Here is a 19,244-nt window from a genome sequence, read left to right as displayed (position 1 = left end):
GTCTGAGAAGGGTTTTGGCTGACAGACTTTTTTGTTATTATTATTTGTAATATCAGATTACCCACATACGTAGTCTACCTCTTGAATAATCCCTCTCAAATGTGTTCTGTTTTAAAGGCGTGCTTTTGTACCCAGAAGAACAGACTTTGTGCTCTCATGGGTAGGACACGCCTGCTTGCTTTGGGGAATGGCAGAGAAAGGTTCATGGCCCATTTCATAACAAACATAATGATACTCAATATTTTTTGTGCATGCAAGATGCAGGTATCTAACTTTCAGTCCTTCCATTGTAAGGGGACTGGAGCAGCACCTTGGGGATAACCATTCACAGTTTAATTTTGATATTGCTGGGTATTAATTAGTGCAATCCCTTCAGTTTCCCACAGACAATTTAATAGTGCCTGCATCCCTCATTCATTTGTTCACACAGTGGAACTCTCAGGTGTTTTTTTTGCTCAACTAGCTGGGTAACACAGCATTTCCTGCACAATTCACCTTCCAAAAACTCTTTGTCCCCTTTCCTTTCCTTTCCTGTAGGGGCCAGGACGGTGGCAGCGCCCTGGGTTCCTCTGCTGTGACATTTACCTGTACGCTTTGTGGTATTCACAGTATTTCTGTAACACAGCATTCACAGTTGTTTGTTTAGCTTTGCCTAGAAGCCAAAGATATAAACTTTCTCCATCCCTTCAATCAAGTTTCTCTGCCAGACAGAGGCCGTGTGTGTGCAGACCTGAGCGCCCACAATAAAATCAGGAAGTTGTGATTTCCAGTGAAACACTTCCCACCTGAGCAGCAACCCAGCCACAGAGTGTGGAAGTGGTCTGTCCGGAAACAGACTGTGAATGCCCACACAAACATGTTCTCTGCTCCTCCCAGGGACACATGCCAGGCCTCCCTGGAAACACTGTGAAATGAAAATCGTTGTCAAAAATATCTGGCACAGGCTTCTTCCAGAATGCTTCATCTCAGGTAGTAGAAAAACCTTCCCACTTTGAAATTCACTCAATTCATGTGGGTCTTTAATAAAACCATTGGTCTTGACCAGAACAGGTAATCTCTTTTTTTTAATATACATATCTTTTTATTTTATTTTTTTCTCTTTGACCTGTGGTTTCCAGATCAAGGAGCCTTCCAGCTTCTCCTAGTTCCTATTTCAGGGAAAGTACAGGGGTATAAGCAACTCAGAAGAGAGGGCTCCCCCAGCTCTGCTCTGAATTTTGGTGAAAGCTGCATTATCCCCTTGAAAAAGTTCACAAAATCTTCCTCTATTTTCAGGGTTCCCCATTCCATCTCCTCCTTCAAGGGATGAAGCCTTGATGAGATCCAGGACTTGGACCATTCTAACTCAATTTATGCCCTGCTTTTAGCATGTTTTGTATTTTCAGGTTTGTTTTTATACATTTCAGGCTCCTTGGGTAGTTTCTTGCAGCATGGTCTTCATCAGACTCCAGGCACGAGCTGATCTTTTCTCAGGGATTTGACAAATCCCAAAAGTGGCCCTTCAGGCACAAGATCATCATAAACATGATGTGTTTTCTGTCTTCCTTTACATTCTCCATCTAAAAACCTAACATTCCCATAATTCATCCTTTTTGCTGTGTGCAGAACATCAAAACTTCTTAGACAAATTAAGTGCTTCAGAACCAAGTGCTTCAGAAACGTCAGCTTTCTTTATTTCTTTTATTTTCAAGGCTCTGTTCTTCACGCATGTATAATTAAGGACTCTTTTCCTTGTTTTCATGGTGTTCCCTCTTTCCTATAACTTCCACCTGCCCCAATCCCTATTTTCTATTTCTTAGTCTATTTTTATTCCTGATAGTCTAGACAAAAGACCCTGTTAGGATGTAGAGAAATCCTTTTGGTTCCATGCTTTCCATCTTCCATGAATTAGATTTTTGTCTGAAAAATAAGTACAGGTAGAGATAGGTCTAAAGCTGCCAGTTTTTGCAGCAAGTTAGCTCCTCCAGAGTTGAAATGGTGCCTGTGTAGGTGAAATGAGTTGAAATGGTGCCAGCTTTTTCAGTCATCTCTTTTTCTCTTGTGCCTTATCATCTCTACCTTGGTGTGAGCCAAGCCCCACAAACACACGAACTTAAAAGCAAGGAGTTTATAGGCTAAAATCTAAATGAAACAATAACAACAACAAAAAAGAAACAAATTCCACAAGACAAAATGTAGCACCTTACAACTTTTTCCAGCTGGCTGGAAAAATTATGTGGCTTCTCATCAGAATTAAGTCTATAGGACTACAGCAAAATGGTCGTTTGTTCAGAAATATAACTAACTAATCACAAAAATGAAACTGTCAAAGATTTTTCACAGTATTATATACAAAGATTTTTTTTCCTATTTTTAACAGAAGGAAGCACCACGTTTCTTTAGCCTTTTTACATTTTTGATCTGTTACAGCTGCCAGTTGTATAACAGTGATGTCTCACTTGAGATGACCAAAGCATTTTCCGACTGCTGCAGGAAAAACAAAACCTGACACACTGCATGCCATTACGTTTTGTTATAAGGCAGCAGCAACAGATTCAAAATGACTTCTCAAGGGATAAACACAGAAACTCCATGCTTGAAGTAAGAAAATTGAAAGAAATACCTTGCTTATTGTGATTATTTTTTTCTTCCTCTGTTCCAGCACTGTTGTTGCCAGTTTCCTATAACACTAATTGTTCAGTTAAGACTGACTATTTTCTCTCAGTTGTAACCATTGCAAGTGCTACAACAAAGATCAGTTACCTAGGTTTGACTGTGACACAGCTCTCTTCCCAAATCTCCATTAGCTCTCCTCTCTCCTCCTGTTAAACATAAACTGCAGGTTTTCATTTTCAAAGCCTTTCATAGTCTCCTTCTCCCAGAAAGATTTTTCCTCCACTTTGACATCAGCTTCTACACCCTCTCACATGTAAGAAGGTCTCCATAATCATCCACATTGTTTCTTGTTTATACTTCTTCACGTTCCTCCTTAAAAGACAGTTGTTTTTTTGTTTTGTTTTGTTTTGTTCTGTTTTTTTTTTTTTTTTTTTTTTTTGTTTTTGTGATACCTATAAAAGATTGACAACAGGAAACTGTTGTGCTGAGACCAACATAAGTCGTGCAGGGTAGTTGCATTATATTTACTGTCTCTGTCTCTGTTTATCTACCATCCCTTTTCTTAGGCAGAAAACATTTGGGAGAGGCAAAGATTTTTTTTCAGGGTGCAGTTTAATAGAGGTACTGATCTTTGATGATGTTTCCCAATCGTTATGGTAACACTCAAACAATAAGAAATAACAAAGAAATCAGGATCACTTCATTTGTTACATTGCAAGTACTGAAATTCTACATTATTTGTCCATCCAGCCTGTAGACAAAGCAAACTTTGCAAATCTTACTAGTGGCATACAAAAATGTTTAATATACTGACTTGCATTTTAATAGCACTCTCTTGCCTTCTCTGTAAGAAGACCGTACCTAGGATTTATCTAGACAAAGCCATACACAATTCTGATTTAGGTTTCACTCCCGGGCCAAACTCTCATAACCAAAATCTTCAGAGATTTGAATGATCCCATTTCTGGCATATCTGCTGCAAAGTGTCTTTGACAGATGGCTGACTGATATCTCTGTCTAATCTTTTAGAATAAATGGATTTATTCTTGATTCAAAGAGCACCAAGCTCAAGCAAGACAAGTGGTTCTCTCAGCATACATTTTAACAAAATATTCTGAAGCCAGATAAACACACCTAACATGAATTAACTGCAATATCAAGTCAGCTGGTTAGCTAAATGTCTCCAACGGCTTTGAAAGATGCCCATATTTAAACTTTATATACATATAGAACCGTGTATAGTGCATTATGCAGTATACACCAATTTTGAGGAGCTCATTGCCCAAATAGGCAGCTGATGCTGGTGACTCACCACTATCAGTACTCACCAAGAGCTTCTCACCTGATTTCCCCACCAGTCTTGCAGATGGTGTGGTTCTTATCAGGAATAGCAGAGCCACACTTCCCACAGCTCTTCAGCCACCAAAGTTTATGTCCCCCTGTATTAAACTGGTTATTAATCTGGCAACTCCAGGTTGCTGCAAGCTCTCAGGAGCCTGGGAAGTATCAGGAGAAGTGTGTGATGGCAGTGGTGGGTGTGGACGGGCTGTTCTGAAGGGCAAAGGGAGAAGGTGAGCAGAAATGTAAATAGGGATTTTTATTCGGAAGGCAAAGGGATATGTGGTAGATACAGATTTTGTGGAGTGATTTGAGAAAATATTTAAAGCAATGAGAGCAATGGTTAGGTCAGATATTTTGGGGGGGGGGGTTAAATTAGATTTACAGATTAATTTAGAGGACTTGGAGGAGAACGATAGAGAATTTCTGCAAGTCTAGTTAAGTGAAATAGTGACAGGTAAAATGCATCAAAATCTAGCATCAAAATCTAGCCAAGGGTCTTAAGAAAGTCAATATTAAAATGACATAAAAATTCCTGAAACTGGTGCAAACCCTCAGAGTGTCCCATTGGGCTTTTACTTCCAAGAAATGTGTGGAAGAGGACAGAATATTTTCCTCTATAATGAATTCATAAAAGCAGTTTGCACCTTATTAACTCAGATTTCCTGAAGTCCCACCCTGTCCTCTCCTGCTGCTAAATGAATTAGGTTGCCCTCTTCATGTCAGGGAGGAGTGTAATCCTGTATATGTTAACCAGACTCCCTCACAAGTGAGAACAAATATCAGAAGTGCCATTAATCATTATATATGAGTGCTTGAGGTGTACAGAAGCCCTCTACAATGGCAGGGTTTAATTCCTTTGGCACTTCCCCAGCTCACTCCTCACCAGCTTGCAAAGTGTCAGGCAGGCCACATTTGTGCTTGTTGCATTTTAAGACAGGGAATGCAGAAACACACAATAAGGCAGAAGGCCAATTACATCTTGGTAAATCATATTATTAAGTGAGCTCGCTTTAAGGGCTAATTTAATTCACAGGCCTCAATTTGCCTTACTTTAATTTGACTCCTTTTGTACTTCCAGATTAACACCAGAGGAGCAGAAGGACGATGATTGCATTCTAAGCTTTTCCATATTTTCTGCACCCCTAGCTACAGATACTCTCCTCCGCAGTGTTTGTTTTGAAATCCTGGAAAATACACTTTGTAAAAAGATCTCACCAAATGCCCAGGCACATCCAAACTTTCCACTGGATCTCAGACATTGGACACCGGTACTGTTTTGAGTTGGAACAGGATATCAGGGCTGGACAAGGAAATGAGGTCTTGTCAAGCAGTTCAGTGTTCATATTTCAGTCTCCTCACACACATGTGTTACTGTTATTAATATGCTCTAATGTACTATAATCACACATGGCACTTCGCAAGCCAAATTAGACAGAAAGCCTGGCATCTACTTCCTTTCATATTTATCTTCAGTATGAAAAATGCCAGTAGTTTGAGCTAAGGTCATCTAATCCAATTATGCCACGACAATTAAACTGTGTAACTGCTGTGGTGTATCTGCAATGCCTTGTGCCCATTGTCCCCAGTGTTTCACAGTGCAAATTGGTTCTGATCTGGCTTATGAGCCAGTTTCTGCAACTGCTGTCTTCTCCCTTCTCTGGAAGAACCTCATGCCGTAGGAATATTTCCTCTGGTTTTCACTGGGTTTCTCACAGACTAAGGCACAACTCCACATAAGGGTCTAGGTCTGTCTTTGTTAGGATGTGACTGCAATGTACCACAGGGCAGCGTGAACAGAGCCGTGCGGTCATACCCAGTTCAGTGTCGATATCTGGCTTATTGCAGCCCTTGCATACAGCACACTTCTTGTTCCAGGGGCTTAGTCCTGGTTAGCCCCTATGGCCAGAGCTATGTCATAAATCAAGCAGAAAGTGCTCAAAGTTTTGCTTCCCTGTGAAGGCAATTCACTACGTAGATGCAGTAAGATGAATAAGGAATCCCCTTTTGTGCTGCTTAGTAAGTGATGACAGATAGTGGGGATAGTGACTAATGGGAGTATACATATGCAATATTTTTCTGGTTCCTAACAGAAAACCAAAATGAGGTTGGGCAGAGGGTACTAGTATCCAGTGACCGTGCTGGTTATTTCTGCTGCCGTAGAGCATATGTGCCATTTGGGGAAGTAGAAAGATGAGCAGGAAAATGTCCTGACAGTTTTATTTGGTTTTTCTGATTGCTGTGATGTTGCACTACTGGCAACAAACTGCAACTTCCAACTGAAGTAGTGGGGAAAGCTCCTGCCACTGCCATCTGTAGTATGAGCCATATGCATACATCAGAACAGCAGATACATCTCCATGCTTTTTAGACTAGATTAGAGAGGAATTTTTTTCTTCTGTTCTGTTGGACTGGTTCTGTGTAAAGTTTTGGAGGGCTCTGCTCTGAGCAACCTGGTATGGTTTAGTACTAACAAAGTACATGTTTTTGGCAAGTTGTTCTGGAATATTGTGTCTTCATTCAGTATATTTACTCTTCCCTGTTGCTTCCAGTGATTAATGCCCCAAAATCTCATGCAGAGACCACGGAGCTGCTGCTACTTGGTTTGCTGGAGGTTGGTAACTGGTCTTATTGAGTAGAGTAACAGAGGCACCTGAGGTTTTTAAGGACCTTGTGGTCGATCTGGTGCTGATTCATCAGCAAGCACTTCTGGGACTCAGCACAGGAACTGTCCTGTGGCTGAGCTCAGCAAGATCAGCTGGTCCTGAAGCTGGTCATGCAGAACCATGAGAACAGACCAGAGGGGATCATTCTGCTGTGTGTATGGAGTCAGCATCAATCTGCACTGCTGTATTTAGGTAAGTATTTAGCTAGCCACTGAATTGAGCAATTAAAAAAATAATAATAAAATTAAATTAACAATTCTTCAGTTTGCAGGTTGTCAATAGTATGGAAAAGAACAGGAGGCCAGTCTCAGAAAAGGTAAGCCTGGGCATGAGGTCACAGAACACTAAAGCAGGCTCTTCCTTTGTGGGTGACAATGAAAAGACTCCAGGATCCCTCTGTCACATTAGAAGCAGCAACCTACTTTATTTGATTGTTAGTGTTTAATACATTTCCTAGGCCTTATTTAATTCCCTGTAAAGGAAAGCCAGCTGCTATAAGTAAGCAGGCTCTAGCTGCACATCACCATGATTTCATGAAGAGGAGTAAAAGAAACAGTCAAGAACGACATCTTCATGTGAAGTTATAAAACAAACTAAATCCCAGTGATTTGTTTCTCTGTTTGTAAAAACTCTACTGGCATCAGCAAACTTCAACTTTCTTTGCAGAAGAAAAAAAAAAAAACACATATACTGGAGAAATAAACTGAGCATAAAAAGCTCAGTTTTACAGCTAATTAACTTTTTATAATAGCTATCAGGTCTTCTGTCTGTTTTTTTAAACCAGTGGGTTAGCAGATATCCTACAGTCCTTAAACATCGGCTACGAGCCTTGCTAGTGGTCTGGTAGCCAACTGTTGGCCTCTGAAGGCCGAGGGCATTGAACATGACTTTCAGCTGCTAACTGTCCTTTTCCATCAACACAAAGAGTGCCAGCCACTGTGACTTTTCAGCTGGTAAAAATGGTCAGGTGGAGGGGTCTGAAGAGGATATCCATGCTTGATACATGCCAGAGGATACATTTTTCCAAGAATTACTTCTCTACCTTCATGCTTTGGGGCTTGTGACTCACTTGTGGAAGAGAGGAAGCCAGTAGGTACAGGACAGAAGGAGTGCAAAGTGAGATGGGCAACCTCGTGGTTGTAGTTACTTCAGATAATCCTGCTGGAAACCATCCTTTCCACACACACACATGTCTGAAGGAGTTTCCTCACATAAATCAAAGGTACTTTGCCTGTAGACAGAAGATATCACAGGAGAAGATTTGGCTTCACAGGGCAAAGAGTGGACCTTATGTGGTGCAGCTCTCCTGCTGCTCTGCTAAAGATAATCATGAAATAATATTATCCATTTTCCATATCCAAAGTTGGTTTTGGTTCTGGTCAAAACCACATAGTAACATTAAAAACAACCAGTTCACCAGGTGTTTGGTTTTATGGACTCAGGCCAGAAGTTGGTGAGTCTTGATTAGAAGAGCACGTGTTCTAGACTATTCTGTTTTCTTTAGGCCGATCAAGTCTTGTTATCACCCTCTTCTATACCTGGCTTCTCCATAAGCCCTGTGGAATTTACAAATGTCAGTCTGAGCTACAACCTTGTGGTTAGACAAGCTGATTAGGCTGTTGCAAAATTTATTGTTATATACAAAGCAAAATCTACTACGACAAACCTACAGAGTAGCCTAACTCCCTCAGACTAACCCCCTCAAACCTACAGAGTAGCCTAACTCCCTCTCCCACACTAGAAATCCATTAAGTCTCATCATCCATTATCAGTTCCATTATTTTATTTTATTTTATTTTATTTTATTTTATTTTATTTTATTTTATTTTATTTTATTTATTTTATTATTTTATTTTTTCCATACAGGGGCAGTGTTTGGCCAGTGCTAGTCAAAGACCAAGAGCCCCCCTGTTCCAGAGGCTGGCGAATAGAACTGTTTTGAGGTAAGCACGATGATTTTGTTATTAACTTTAAGACAGGAACACAAAGAATGGAAAATACTAATGGGATTTCTAAAGAGGATATGGGGCTCCAGTAAACAGAAGGAGAAACAACATAAATCATATTCCTAAAACCTTCCTTCTAGTGCATTATCCATTCACTTCAGTGAAAATATCTCTGAGATAGGATGTGGTATATATTGTTCTGTGTATAACTCCAAGTACATCTTTTTTTAAATGGATTTGTTTTCAGATAAATGAACAAAAGCAAAACATTGGCTTAATTCAGTTTAAAGAGTTTGAAAGTGCATAGGAGCAAAGTTTCCCCTAATTCTAACCCAACAGCTGTCTTCCAGCTTTTCATCTTTCCCTGCTCTCAGCCCTGGCTGGGGCCAGAGACAACACAAAATTAGAAAGTGAACTCTGTTTTTTGAATCATTCAATAACATTTTGAATGTGTCTTCTGATTTATATTCTTCAAGTACCAATATACTTCTATGGTGAATCATATCTTTGAACCCCTTTAAGGTTAGGTATGTTACTGAATGGTATCTCAGCTATTCAAACAAGAACAATAATAAACACTTCCATTAAAGCTGTACTGTAAGAGTCAAATTATTGAAGGTCATTCACAACCTGCCTGGATGCCATCCTGTGCAATGTGCTCTGGGTGATCCTGCTCAGCAGGGGGTTGGACTAGGTGATCTTCAAAGGTCCCTTCCAACCCCTGCCAATTCTGTGATTCTGATTCTGCGAGATTAAAAGAAACTCTTTGCTGCTTAAGGTCAGCGATCAGGGTAACGATGGTTTCATCACCCTTTTCCAGCTGGGTGTGTTTGATATGCACACTGTTGCAGCATAACATTAGGGTTGGAGCTAGGGAAGCCAGTATATTTTTGGTTGGAGTAAATCTATCTCCACCCAAAGAACTGCAGGAAGATGTGCTCAGGATGGAGCTGTAGCTCATCACACATTTTGAACTAGGAAGGTTTATCACCTACTCTGCAGAAGAGCAGGGTTAAGATTAGGCTTAGGGCTAGGGAATTTAAAAAACCTTGGAGCTGAAATGCCAACAACATCCTGCTCAGCCCAGAGAGCTGGAATGACAGCTGGACTCAGAACAGGCATGTAGCTCAGTCTACATCTGGAGTCAGGAACTGGTCGTATATCCTGCAAGGAAAGCTGAGCTGTAATGTCAGGGGTAAAGTTAAGTGGCTGAGTGCCACTGTATGATCCTTGGAGTGATGTGTAATTAAAGAAAATAAACTATTCTTTCCAATAGTCTACATGTAGTCTACTCTGAGAATTTAAAAAATTCTAAAAAAAAAAAAAGGTATTTTTTGTTTAAATTACATATAAATTAAATTATTCACATGCCATTATTGTCTTTGGACATTACAGAATGAATCAGGTGAGAGACAATGAGTATTTTGTAAGAGTCCAGAATGAACAAAATACTATGAACAGAATTCTCTGCTAATTTGTATCAGATGCTACACTATAGGTGTAAATGAAAGCAAAATTACCCCCCTTAACAGCTAAATAACATGATCAATCATTTATAGATAAGTAAACTCTTAAATCTTATATGATTTATAAATAAGTACCTCTTACTTGTAGACATGAACAAACCAAGAAGCCACTGACAATTTCAGAAAACCTTTTGAATGGATGAAGTCTCTTTTCCTTATTGTTTATGTTCCTATCACAATCCATAGTTAAGATTTCTTTGAGATACCAGCTGTAAAAGAAGCTGGAGAATGCCCACGTGCTCAAATGCAACTTCATCATCCAGAGGACTGCATAATGGAAAAAAATGGAGGTTGCCATGGTAAAATATTATTTGTGTACAAATAAATGCCCTGCGGTCAGTTTCTCCCTCAGATGACAGTGCTTTTGCAGAACTTGGAAGAAAACAGAGGAGAAAGCCAAATATGAGGAGATGTGCAGAAATGGAAAATGGAAAAAAAAAAAAAAAAAAGGAAATGAGACAGAAAAGGATGATTTGTTCAATATTGTTTAAAACCTTTAGATCCTATTTTTTCAGACTTTTTGAAGTCTGAAATAATCCTTTGACATCTGCATAATCCTTACATTGCTGTAACGTAGCTTCCCAAGGACTTCTTCATAAGGCTGTCACTGGAGTAACAAATCTGCCTGGCGGGGGCAAAGTAACTGCCCAAAACAGTGCAGAAATCCTGCAAGGGAGGGTTGCCATGTTCATGAGCCTCCAGCAGATGTTCAGGAACTTTGTACAGCTCAGTAGCTCAGCTCCTGTGTCAGTAGTCTTCTGCTTCCTGAGTCAGCAAAGCTTTGGCAGATACGATGTCTGTGCTGTATCCTTGGATTTTGGAGTCCTAGAGCTGGTAGGTACTGCACTCACCTGGCTGCCAGGCTAAGATTTTGTGTGGCTTGAAGTAATCTGTCTCTTACCTGGGTATCTCCTCCTGCTTTTCCCAGAGCATTCTCTTTGCCAGCTCTAGCACCAACTCTCCTTTTGAAATATACTGAGCAGAGCGAGGACATATGTAAAAAGGGAAGACATGGTCTTAGCAACAACTGTTACAAATGCAATATTGAATAGTAAGTGTATGACAGAAAAGCACAAAATAAAGCATATAGCACTTTTCCAAGGGGGCTATGGCTGAAGTTTTACAAATTCATGTCAAAGTGAATAATAGTCTATCTGACTGCAACAGGAAAGGAATACTTACTTACTCTGGAGATCATCGATTATGACCAAAAAAAATAAAAATAAAAAAGTGCAGCTTCACTTCTGCAAACATTATGAATGAGGCAGCTCCAGCTGCTCCCTGGTTTCTAGTTTGATGCATACCATCAATGTACAGAACACAAGGCAAATTTACACCTAAAGCTGTACAGGCAAGTATTGCCACGGGGTTCCCCCCCACCTGTTCAAGTTACATGCCAGCATTTCAACAGATTGCATACAACAAAGAAAAATCTCTGTAATGTATCACTTACTTTGATTACAGGTCACAACTTGCTACTTACCTAACGAAAAACCTGAATGGCAGCACAGCAGTGCTCCTGCACAACCCACCGACACTGACATTCTGCTAGCTCCACCAGGAAAGCTACCCCTTTGTTTTCGTGCTGCAGTGATTTGTTTTGATCTGTGAATTTTGCAGCACTGAAGCAGCATCAAAAGATCTTTAAGAAGGCAGCTATTTCAATGGCATGAGAAGGGGAATTCATGGAATAAGAAAGGAGAGGGAAAAAAGAGGTGGTTAGTTATTGTTTGGAATAATCCATTTCATTTCTGAGCAAGAAGAAAGCATGCTAGTGAACGCAGATATTTATATTTTCATCTCTGTTTAAACATTGAAGGCCTGATTGGGGCTTTATGTCCAAGTTTTGTACTTCAGCACAGTTATTCCTGATTTACCCCGCTGTTGGTGTGAGGAGAGTGAGGATCCTCAGCTTGAGACATTGTATAGTCCAAGATGAGTGGGCTGTAATCCAAATAACAGCTGTAAATATCTTAAACCTTAGAGGTATAGAAAAATCTTTATATGTTCTGATCCTTAAAAGCTGGTCATCCCCCGTTCACCTTCCAACCAGGAAGCCCTTCCAGTTTAAAAATCTGCAAGGATAAAATTGCATTCCTTAGGTTAAAAAATTTTTTCCCCAGGAATTACTTAGATGCAACTGTCGGACATTATGAATTCTCACTATTTCTGACTCACACTGATCAAATCTAAACAAAAAAAAGACAGCCAAAAAAAAAATCTAGAAACTTTAGAGGCTCTCCTTCCTGTTTTTAAAGCTAGCAAACAGATGAGGTTATTTCTTCTAAACTTCTTCACTCGGACAAAAAAAGCAAAGCCAAAATTACACCCCTTCTTGTGGCTGCGGCTTGCACTGTCAGCTGGTTTGATCGACGTCTGCAAACAATCTGTGCCTGCACGCTGGGCATCTCACTCCAGGCCAAAACGATCAGATGTGCAGGGAGCGCTCTTTGCACCAAACGCTGCGTTTTGTTTTCCTTTTGTGGCAAACACGTTTCAGTTGCCAGCAAGATGACAGCTCTGTGGCTTCCTTGCAGCCATGGAGAGACAAAAGCAGCAATGGTTACAGTCTATAGTAAGGTCCAAAGGGGAAAGTGACTAATAATGACACTGGGTATGATATTGCCACAACAGTGTGTTGTCATGGACTGAGTCCTATGGTTGGCTTACAAAGTATGTTTATTTCTCTTTGAATTGTGCTCTGCTCTGATTAGGACTATCCCATTCTTTATTTCCAGCATCATGACAAGATGGATTCAGCATCTGGCAAGCTGCCAGATTCCGTATTTCCATTAGTTTCTAGACATGAATTGTTTCCTGATCTTCTTCTGAGACATGCTGTGTGCTTCACTAAACTTCGTGCCTAGCCGGCAGGCTCTTTATCTTGTTTCCCCTGTATCACCCCATGGCTAAAGCTCACTCACAGATTTATGGTTATGATGTGCCATTTTCTGTTACCAGCAAGGGAACAAACCAGAATAAATGATGAGTTATAAAGTTATAGTTGAATCAACAAGAGCTGGTCTTCAGCAGAGATCCAGAGCAGGGGTCCCACTCAGATTTGACATAGCTACCATTTCATCAGCTTCTCCAACATGACTGTGGGCCATCTACTGCTTGTACATGCTCCACCTTTGCCAAACACTGGAGCACTTAATTCTTTGTCCAGACCCAGCGGTATGAAAAGGGAGAATTGGGCTCTGTTAGCATAAATACAGCGCAGTAACTTTCATCTCCTAATTAACTCTCCATTGACTTCCTTTGTACAGATGTGGCCTTATCTAAGAGTCTGGAAAAGGTCACCCTCAGTGACCAGTGGCTGGTTGGTCCTAACAGCGTGAATCGATGGTGCACATCACTCCAAGTTGTATGAGAGCTGACTGTCACCCAAATCACCCTCCACAGATCAGAGAATCCATGGGGTGAAAGGGCCGTAGCAGTGTTCCCTCTGTTCAAGTGTGACACGCTGGAGAAGACAGCAAGCAGGAGCCTGTACTGCTGCTGCTTGTGCTGCACTGTGCACAGAAAGCAAAAGAAAGGAAAGCCAGCTTGTGGGTCATCAGCATTAAATTTATCTCTCGCATACCAGGCCTTCTGTCAGAGCAGAATCAATATTAAATCCCGTTTCGTTCCTCCTTCATGTCTTCTACCTGCCTTTTGTGGCTGTGGCTGCAGATAGACCCCATTCAGCCACAGGTGGAAGCAGTACGTGCTGAAGCACTTTAGGTCAGGCCTCTCAGACTATCCCAGCAGAAGCTTTCCCAGGCAGAAGGGGAGGAGCACGTGCTGGGAAAGCTCATTAGAGTATGGTAGCCATTACATAGAAAATAGTTGAAATAGAAAATAGCATGAGGTGAATCTTTTTTTTTTTTTTTTTTTGGCAAATTATTCTTTTAATATGTCCTGGTTCCAGTTAGGACAGAGTTAAGTAGCTCATAGTAGCTGGTAGGGTGCTATGTTTTGGATTAGGATGAGAAGAGCGCTGATAACATGCTGATGTTTTAATTGTTGCAGAGCAGTGCTTACACCAAGCCAAGGACTTTTCAGCTTCTCGCTCTGTCCTGCCAGCGAGCAGGCTGGGGGTGCAGCAGGAGCTGGGAGGGGACAGACCCAGGACAGCTGACCCAAACTGGCCAAAGGGGTATTCCATACCATCTGGCGTCATGCTAAACAATATATAGGGGTGGCTGGCCGGGGTGGGGGGGCCGGCTGCTCGGGAATAGGCTGGGCATTGGTCAGCGGGTGGTGAGCAATTGCATTGTGCATCACTTGTTTTCTTACACATTATTATTATTGATACTATTATCATTATCACTATTATTATTATTATTGTTATTATTATATTCCTGTCTTAATAAACTGTCTTTATCTCAACTCACCGGCTTCACTTTCCCGTTTCTCTCCCCCATCCCAGAGAGGGAGGGGGGAGGGTGAGCGAACGGCTGTGTGGTGTTTAGCTGCCAGCCGGGTTAAACCACAACAAATAAATAAAAATTTGCTGGCCAAGCACTTGTGTCTTTGCAAAAACAACTAGGTATTGCGGGCACCACTAACCTTCCAAGTTTGGTGACTGCCAAGCTGGGTTTTTAGTGTTGTCCTGGGAAATGAAGTATCTCAGCTCATCCTTCTGATCTGAACCGGGATCATCCATGCCCTGGAGGAATGCCTTAGCCACTGGGACGTGGAGTATTTTGGATCTAAGCACCTCTCAGTCTGTTGCCTCTCCTCACAGGTTAAGATCTCCAGCCCTTGGCTATCTTCATCCCTCTCTGCTGTACTAGCTCCAGTTCACTGGTGTCTGTCCTGGGGGAGATACAATCAGACACAGCATGATGGACGTGGTCAAACAAGAGCTGAGTAAAGGGACACTATGCTCCAGGAGGTGGGGTCTTCCCTCATTTCCAGTGACATTTAAGAGTCATCCAAGGGAAGGTCTTTGTTCAAGACCATGGACTGGGTTCAAAAACTTTTGGATTTGACCTTCAGGATTTGAACTTCAGCCTGAACTTCAGGATTTGTCACTTCTGGGTTACTGCACACAGATAGGGTGTGGACACTTCCTCCTCCTCTGTTTTGCTAATCCAGCCTTCTGTTTCTGCTTTTCCTGTGTTTGTATAAAAATACCCCAAAGCAAAGATATTAAATTTTGATCAAATCAGTAATCTTATTCAGTTAAAAAAAAAAATCAAATCAAATCAAATAAAGAACAAGTTCTCCATTTTGGGAGTGCGGGAAGTGGGTGGGAGAGGTCATTAAAAAAATGCAACCCATGGGACCTCTGTTTGCCAGCTCTGTGGAAAAGAGTTTGGTGACTGGAGACCTTGCTAAATAGACTGTGAAGCTCTGTAAGACCCCCTGAAAATCCTTTCTGATTTTCAGAAAACAGTAGTAGAGCTAATTTCCATCACCCTTCAAGTTCCTCCTCCTGTTCTCTCCATCTGTGGCAGCAGTCTCTGCGAGAGCCTGGAGTGCACCTTGCTGTACACTTGCAAAGCAGTTTCCATACCTCTCACATACCCTGTCATGCACCTGCTTCACACTCAAAATGAGTACTTACACTGTATAACTTAGTGCCTTTCATTAAACAATGGAGTAATTGGAACCCACTGTGCTAAAGTTCCTGCCAAATTAGTCAGGAAGCATCATGTAGCAACTCATGAATTTCCCAAAATTTCCTTTAATCAAATTATTACAAAGAACTTCAAATAGCTATGTTAAACAACTGTGTCTTGAAGCTGATGTTGCTATAATCTTAAACAGATCACCCTTTAAAATTTGTTAATCAATTAGGTTTCCTCCTTGCAACTTCTTTATGAATAAGCTTTTTGAAAGCTTGCTGTGAAGTCTGTTTTGGAATATATTATGATTTTGATGGCAGATTCATATCACAGAATCACAGAAGTTGGCAGGCACCTCTGGAGGTTATCTACTCCAGCCACTCAAGCAGGGTCAACTACAGCAGGCTGGCCAGGATGGTGTCCAGTTGCGTTTTGAATAACTCCAAGAACTGAGACTGCACAGTCTGTCTGGGCAACTTGCTCCAGTGTTTAGACATCCAAACAACAAAAAGGGTCTTTTTCTTCTGTTTAAGTGGAATTTCCCATGTTTCTGCTCACATCCATTTCCTCTTGTCTTATCGTTGACCAACATCAGAAGTCTGACACGGATTTCTTTACTCCTCCCATCAGGTAGTCATGCATACTGAAGCCCACCATCTTAGTCACTGCAGCCAGGCTGCTCCCAACTTCCACACTCCTGACCTTATTTTCTTTGGAAATATGAGGTGCAGCAGAGCTCCTCCCCTCCCTGGTTCCACAGTCTCTCTGTGTTGCCATCAGTGTGGTCCAGAAAGCTCCTGGAGTGCCCGTGCCCTGTGGTGTTGACCCCCCAGCAGATACCAGGTGGTTGGAGTCCCACATGATGACCAGGGCCTGCAAAAGCGATGCTTCTTCCAGGCATCTGAGGGAGTCCTCATCTGCTTTTTTTTTCCTGAGCATATGTTCTACAGCAGAAACCAGCCCGCAGCATCACTCATTTGTGTCTGATGTCCCAAGGTACAGCTCCACACTTTCCTGCTGCTCTCTTGTATAAGGGGAAACTCCATCTCTTCACACACCTGGCTGCCTTTCATAATGACCCTGTATCCGTGCATCGCAGCACTCCAGACGTGAGCTCACTCAGTACATCCCTGCAACTGCAATGATACCATTGCCCTGCAGCTACACACAGACCTCTAACTCCTCCTGTCTTATCCCCATGCTGCAGTGGATTATTAAATGGTAAAGCTGAAAAAAAAAATCTCATTTTGTGAAAAACATGAAAAAAAATCTTGTGAAAAAATTTCTTGTGAAAAAAATCTCATTTTAAACTCCTTATTATTTATTCTTATTATTTATTATTATTTAAAATCCTTGTTATTTACAAGCCTTCAAGAAATAAAATATCATAACCAACAAGCAAACAGCTGTGATTTTCCCCCAGCTTAATTCAAAGACTTCTGGAAGCACTAGGCATTATACAGAAAGAGGTCTGCTCGCACAGGCAGGTGAGGGGGACAGAAGAGGAAGATGAGACTGGCTGCAGAAGTGAAGACATTCAAGCATGTGCCGCAGCTATTTTTTGTAAAGTGCAATCACATGTAGCAGCCTCACTTTCCCTTGTGTTATTAATTGGCACATTGTGATGTTTGTAAAGAAGATTGGCTTTTGAAGAGATACAAAAACTGAGATATTTCTGCCCTGATGGAAAAGATGCAGCTTGCAAGAGAAACCTGCGCCACAACGGCAGCAACTGTGGGCAAAAGCAGATGGAGAATAACCCCAATTGGCATTGTTCCCTACATAGATCCAGCAGAAGTTTATTCTAGATAACCACAGGGGCCAATCAACAATGCCAGGTTTCAAAAAATCAGCAGGCCTTGGTTATCTCTGTAGTGTACCAGCCTCATGTTTGCAGCCACCTAATCCGTCAGAGCTTTTGCAATCAACCTCAACTGCCAGTGCTGTTTGCTATTGTATTTGCTATTATACAGCATCATTCCATTTCCTGGTACTCCATTAATTTTGTACTTCATACAGCTATGTTATTCACTTCAAAAACTGTCTTATGTTCTTTAATAATATATTATGATGCTACTTAAAATTTGGGAATGGCAGTTACAGACAGCTCTATAACCAAAAAGGCAATCTATAAACAAAATGCCAGTGACTGGTTTGTTTCATTGGAGATCCTGGAAAGCGGGTATGCACAACACAATATAATGTATTTTATTAATTCTTATTCAGCAAAGCCCCAATACAGAAGCTAGAAAGAAAGCCAGCATCTAAAGAATGAATGTTATCTTTTTTTTTTTTTCTTTTCTTTTTTCCATATCCAATATTGAGGTCAACTCCCACGTTTAGATAAGTGTGTTCAACATTCAGAACAAGTGCATTTTAATTTGCAGTTTTGCATACATTCAGAATGCCAAAACCTAGCAAATTCTAAGCTAAAGGTGTCTGGTCTTAACTGCAGCTAATGTTTCTGTGACTGAAGTTAAAACCAGCAGGAGAATCATTAGGTATATATATAACCCATATATTTTTATGGCTATGTAGCATGTGTTTAAGTGGGTAGAAAATGTTCAGGTAGAGATTTTCTCTCCCGCTAGGCCAACTGGTACAGTTGAAAAACTTAAATTTTTATTGTCCTGCCTGTGTCCTTAGACCACCTTAGCTACAGCACTGTTGCTCTAGATCATCTTGTGGATGCAGAGTTAGAATAGACATTAGAGCACAGGGAAAAGTCAGCACTTTCAAATTTCAGGGATTCCTATTGATATTATCTCTGCCTTGGATTATCATGGACTGATAATTTTTATTTGTGGTTTAAGATTTGAACAGCCTCTAGATGGCATGTGACCAAGTGTGACAGATGGAAAAAAAAAAAAAAGTCTTCCGAGCCTTTTTAACGCTGCAGTTTAATAAAAACACTCATACAGCAAATGATATTTTCCTGTTTTCAGTAACAAACTGAGCTCACTATCAGAAAGGCAGCCTGTGGCCTTTTTCCAGGAGCTTCCTTACTCATAAAGGACTGCTAATACAGCCACTAAATTCTTGGAATCTGAAAAAGATATTGGTTATCTCTAAGTAGCTTCAGAGGCACGCATTGCATTACCTTATTATTGCAGGCATATCTGTGAATTTGAAAACACTTGATACCCTGTTACTTTGTTATATAAGTAAATATGGCTTATTTTGAAACCGCTTAGGGTGTTTGGTGTCTCTATATCCAATTATTTTAGTACTATCTCTAGGAGAGTAAATCACCCACTGCTAGAGGAAGTGATATGGCACTTGTGTTAGCCTTGTTTTCTCTTTATGTTAGGTACATCCATTTAAGGGATTATTTCAATAGCCTCTTTGTATTTCATAGTTACTCTTCCAATAATGAAATTATTTGTAAAAAAGAGGTTTAAATAAGTGAGGAATTGTTGTTGTTGCTGCTTTTTAATTTTTATTAAGTTTACATTTTGTGGACAACACCATTTTCATTTGCACTGATGAAAACAAAGATCCTTACAAATTTATGAGGTCCTAACTCCTCAAGAAAACTAACTTATATGCAAAAACAAAACAAAACAAACAGAAAAAGGGATTTAGGGCACACCACACATTGCAAAAGACTTTTGG

General features: G+C 40.8%; 1 long non-coding RNA gene across 2 annotated transcripts; it reads left to right on the top strand.

Moving 5' to 3' along the window:
• Positions 1-1,031: 1,031 nt before the first annotated feature.
• On the top strand, positions 1,032-14,736 carry LOC310889897. 2 transcript variants are annotated; one of them, XR_014576877.1, is made up of 5 exons: positions 1,032-2,580; positions 5,015-5,204; positions 6,486-6,791; positions 8,466-8,542; positions 13,341-14,736. It is a non-coding gene; the product is annotated as an uncharacterized lncRNA (long non-coding RNA). The 2 variants fall into 2 exon arrangements; XR_014576878.1 differs by lacking the exons at positions 8,466-8,542; positions 13,341-14,736 and adding an exon at positions 6,864-7,202.
• The last annotated feature ends 4,508 nt before the right edge of the window (positions 14,737-19,244 follow it).

This window comes from Anser anser, assembly GCF_964211835.1.
Source record: "Anser anser genome assembly, chromosome: Z".
In the NCBI taxonomy this organism is placed as follows: domain Eukaryota; kingdom Metazoa; phylum Chordata; class Aves; order Anseriformes; family Anatidae; genus Anser; species Anser anser.
The sequence above is the reverse complement of the archived record's forward strand: the minus strand, read 5'-3'. Positions and strand labels throughout refer to the sequence as shown.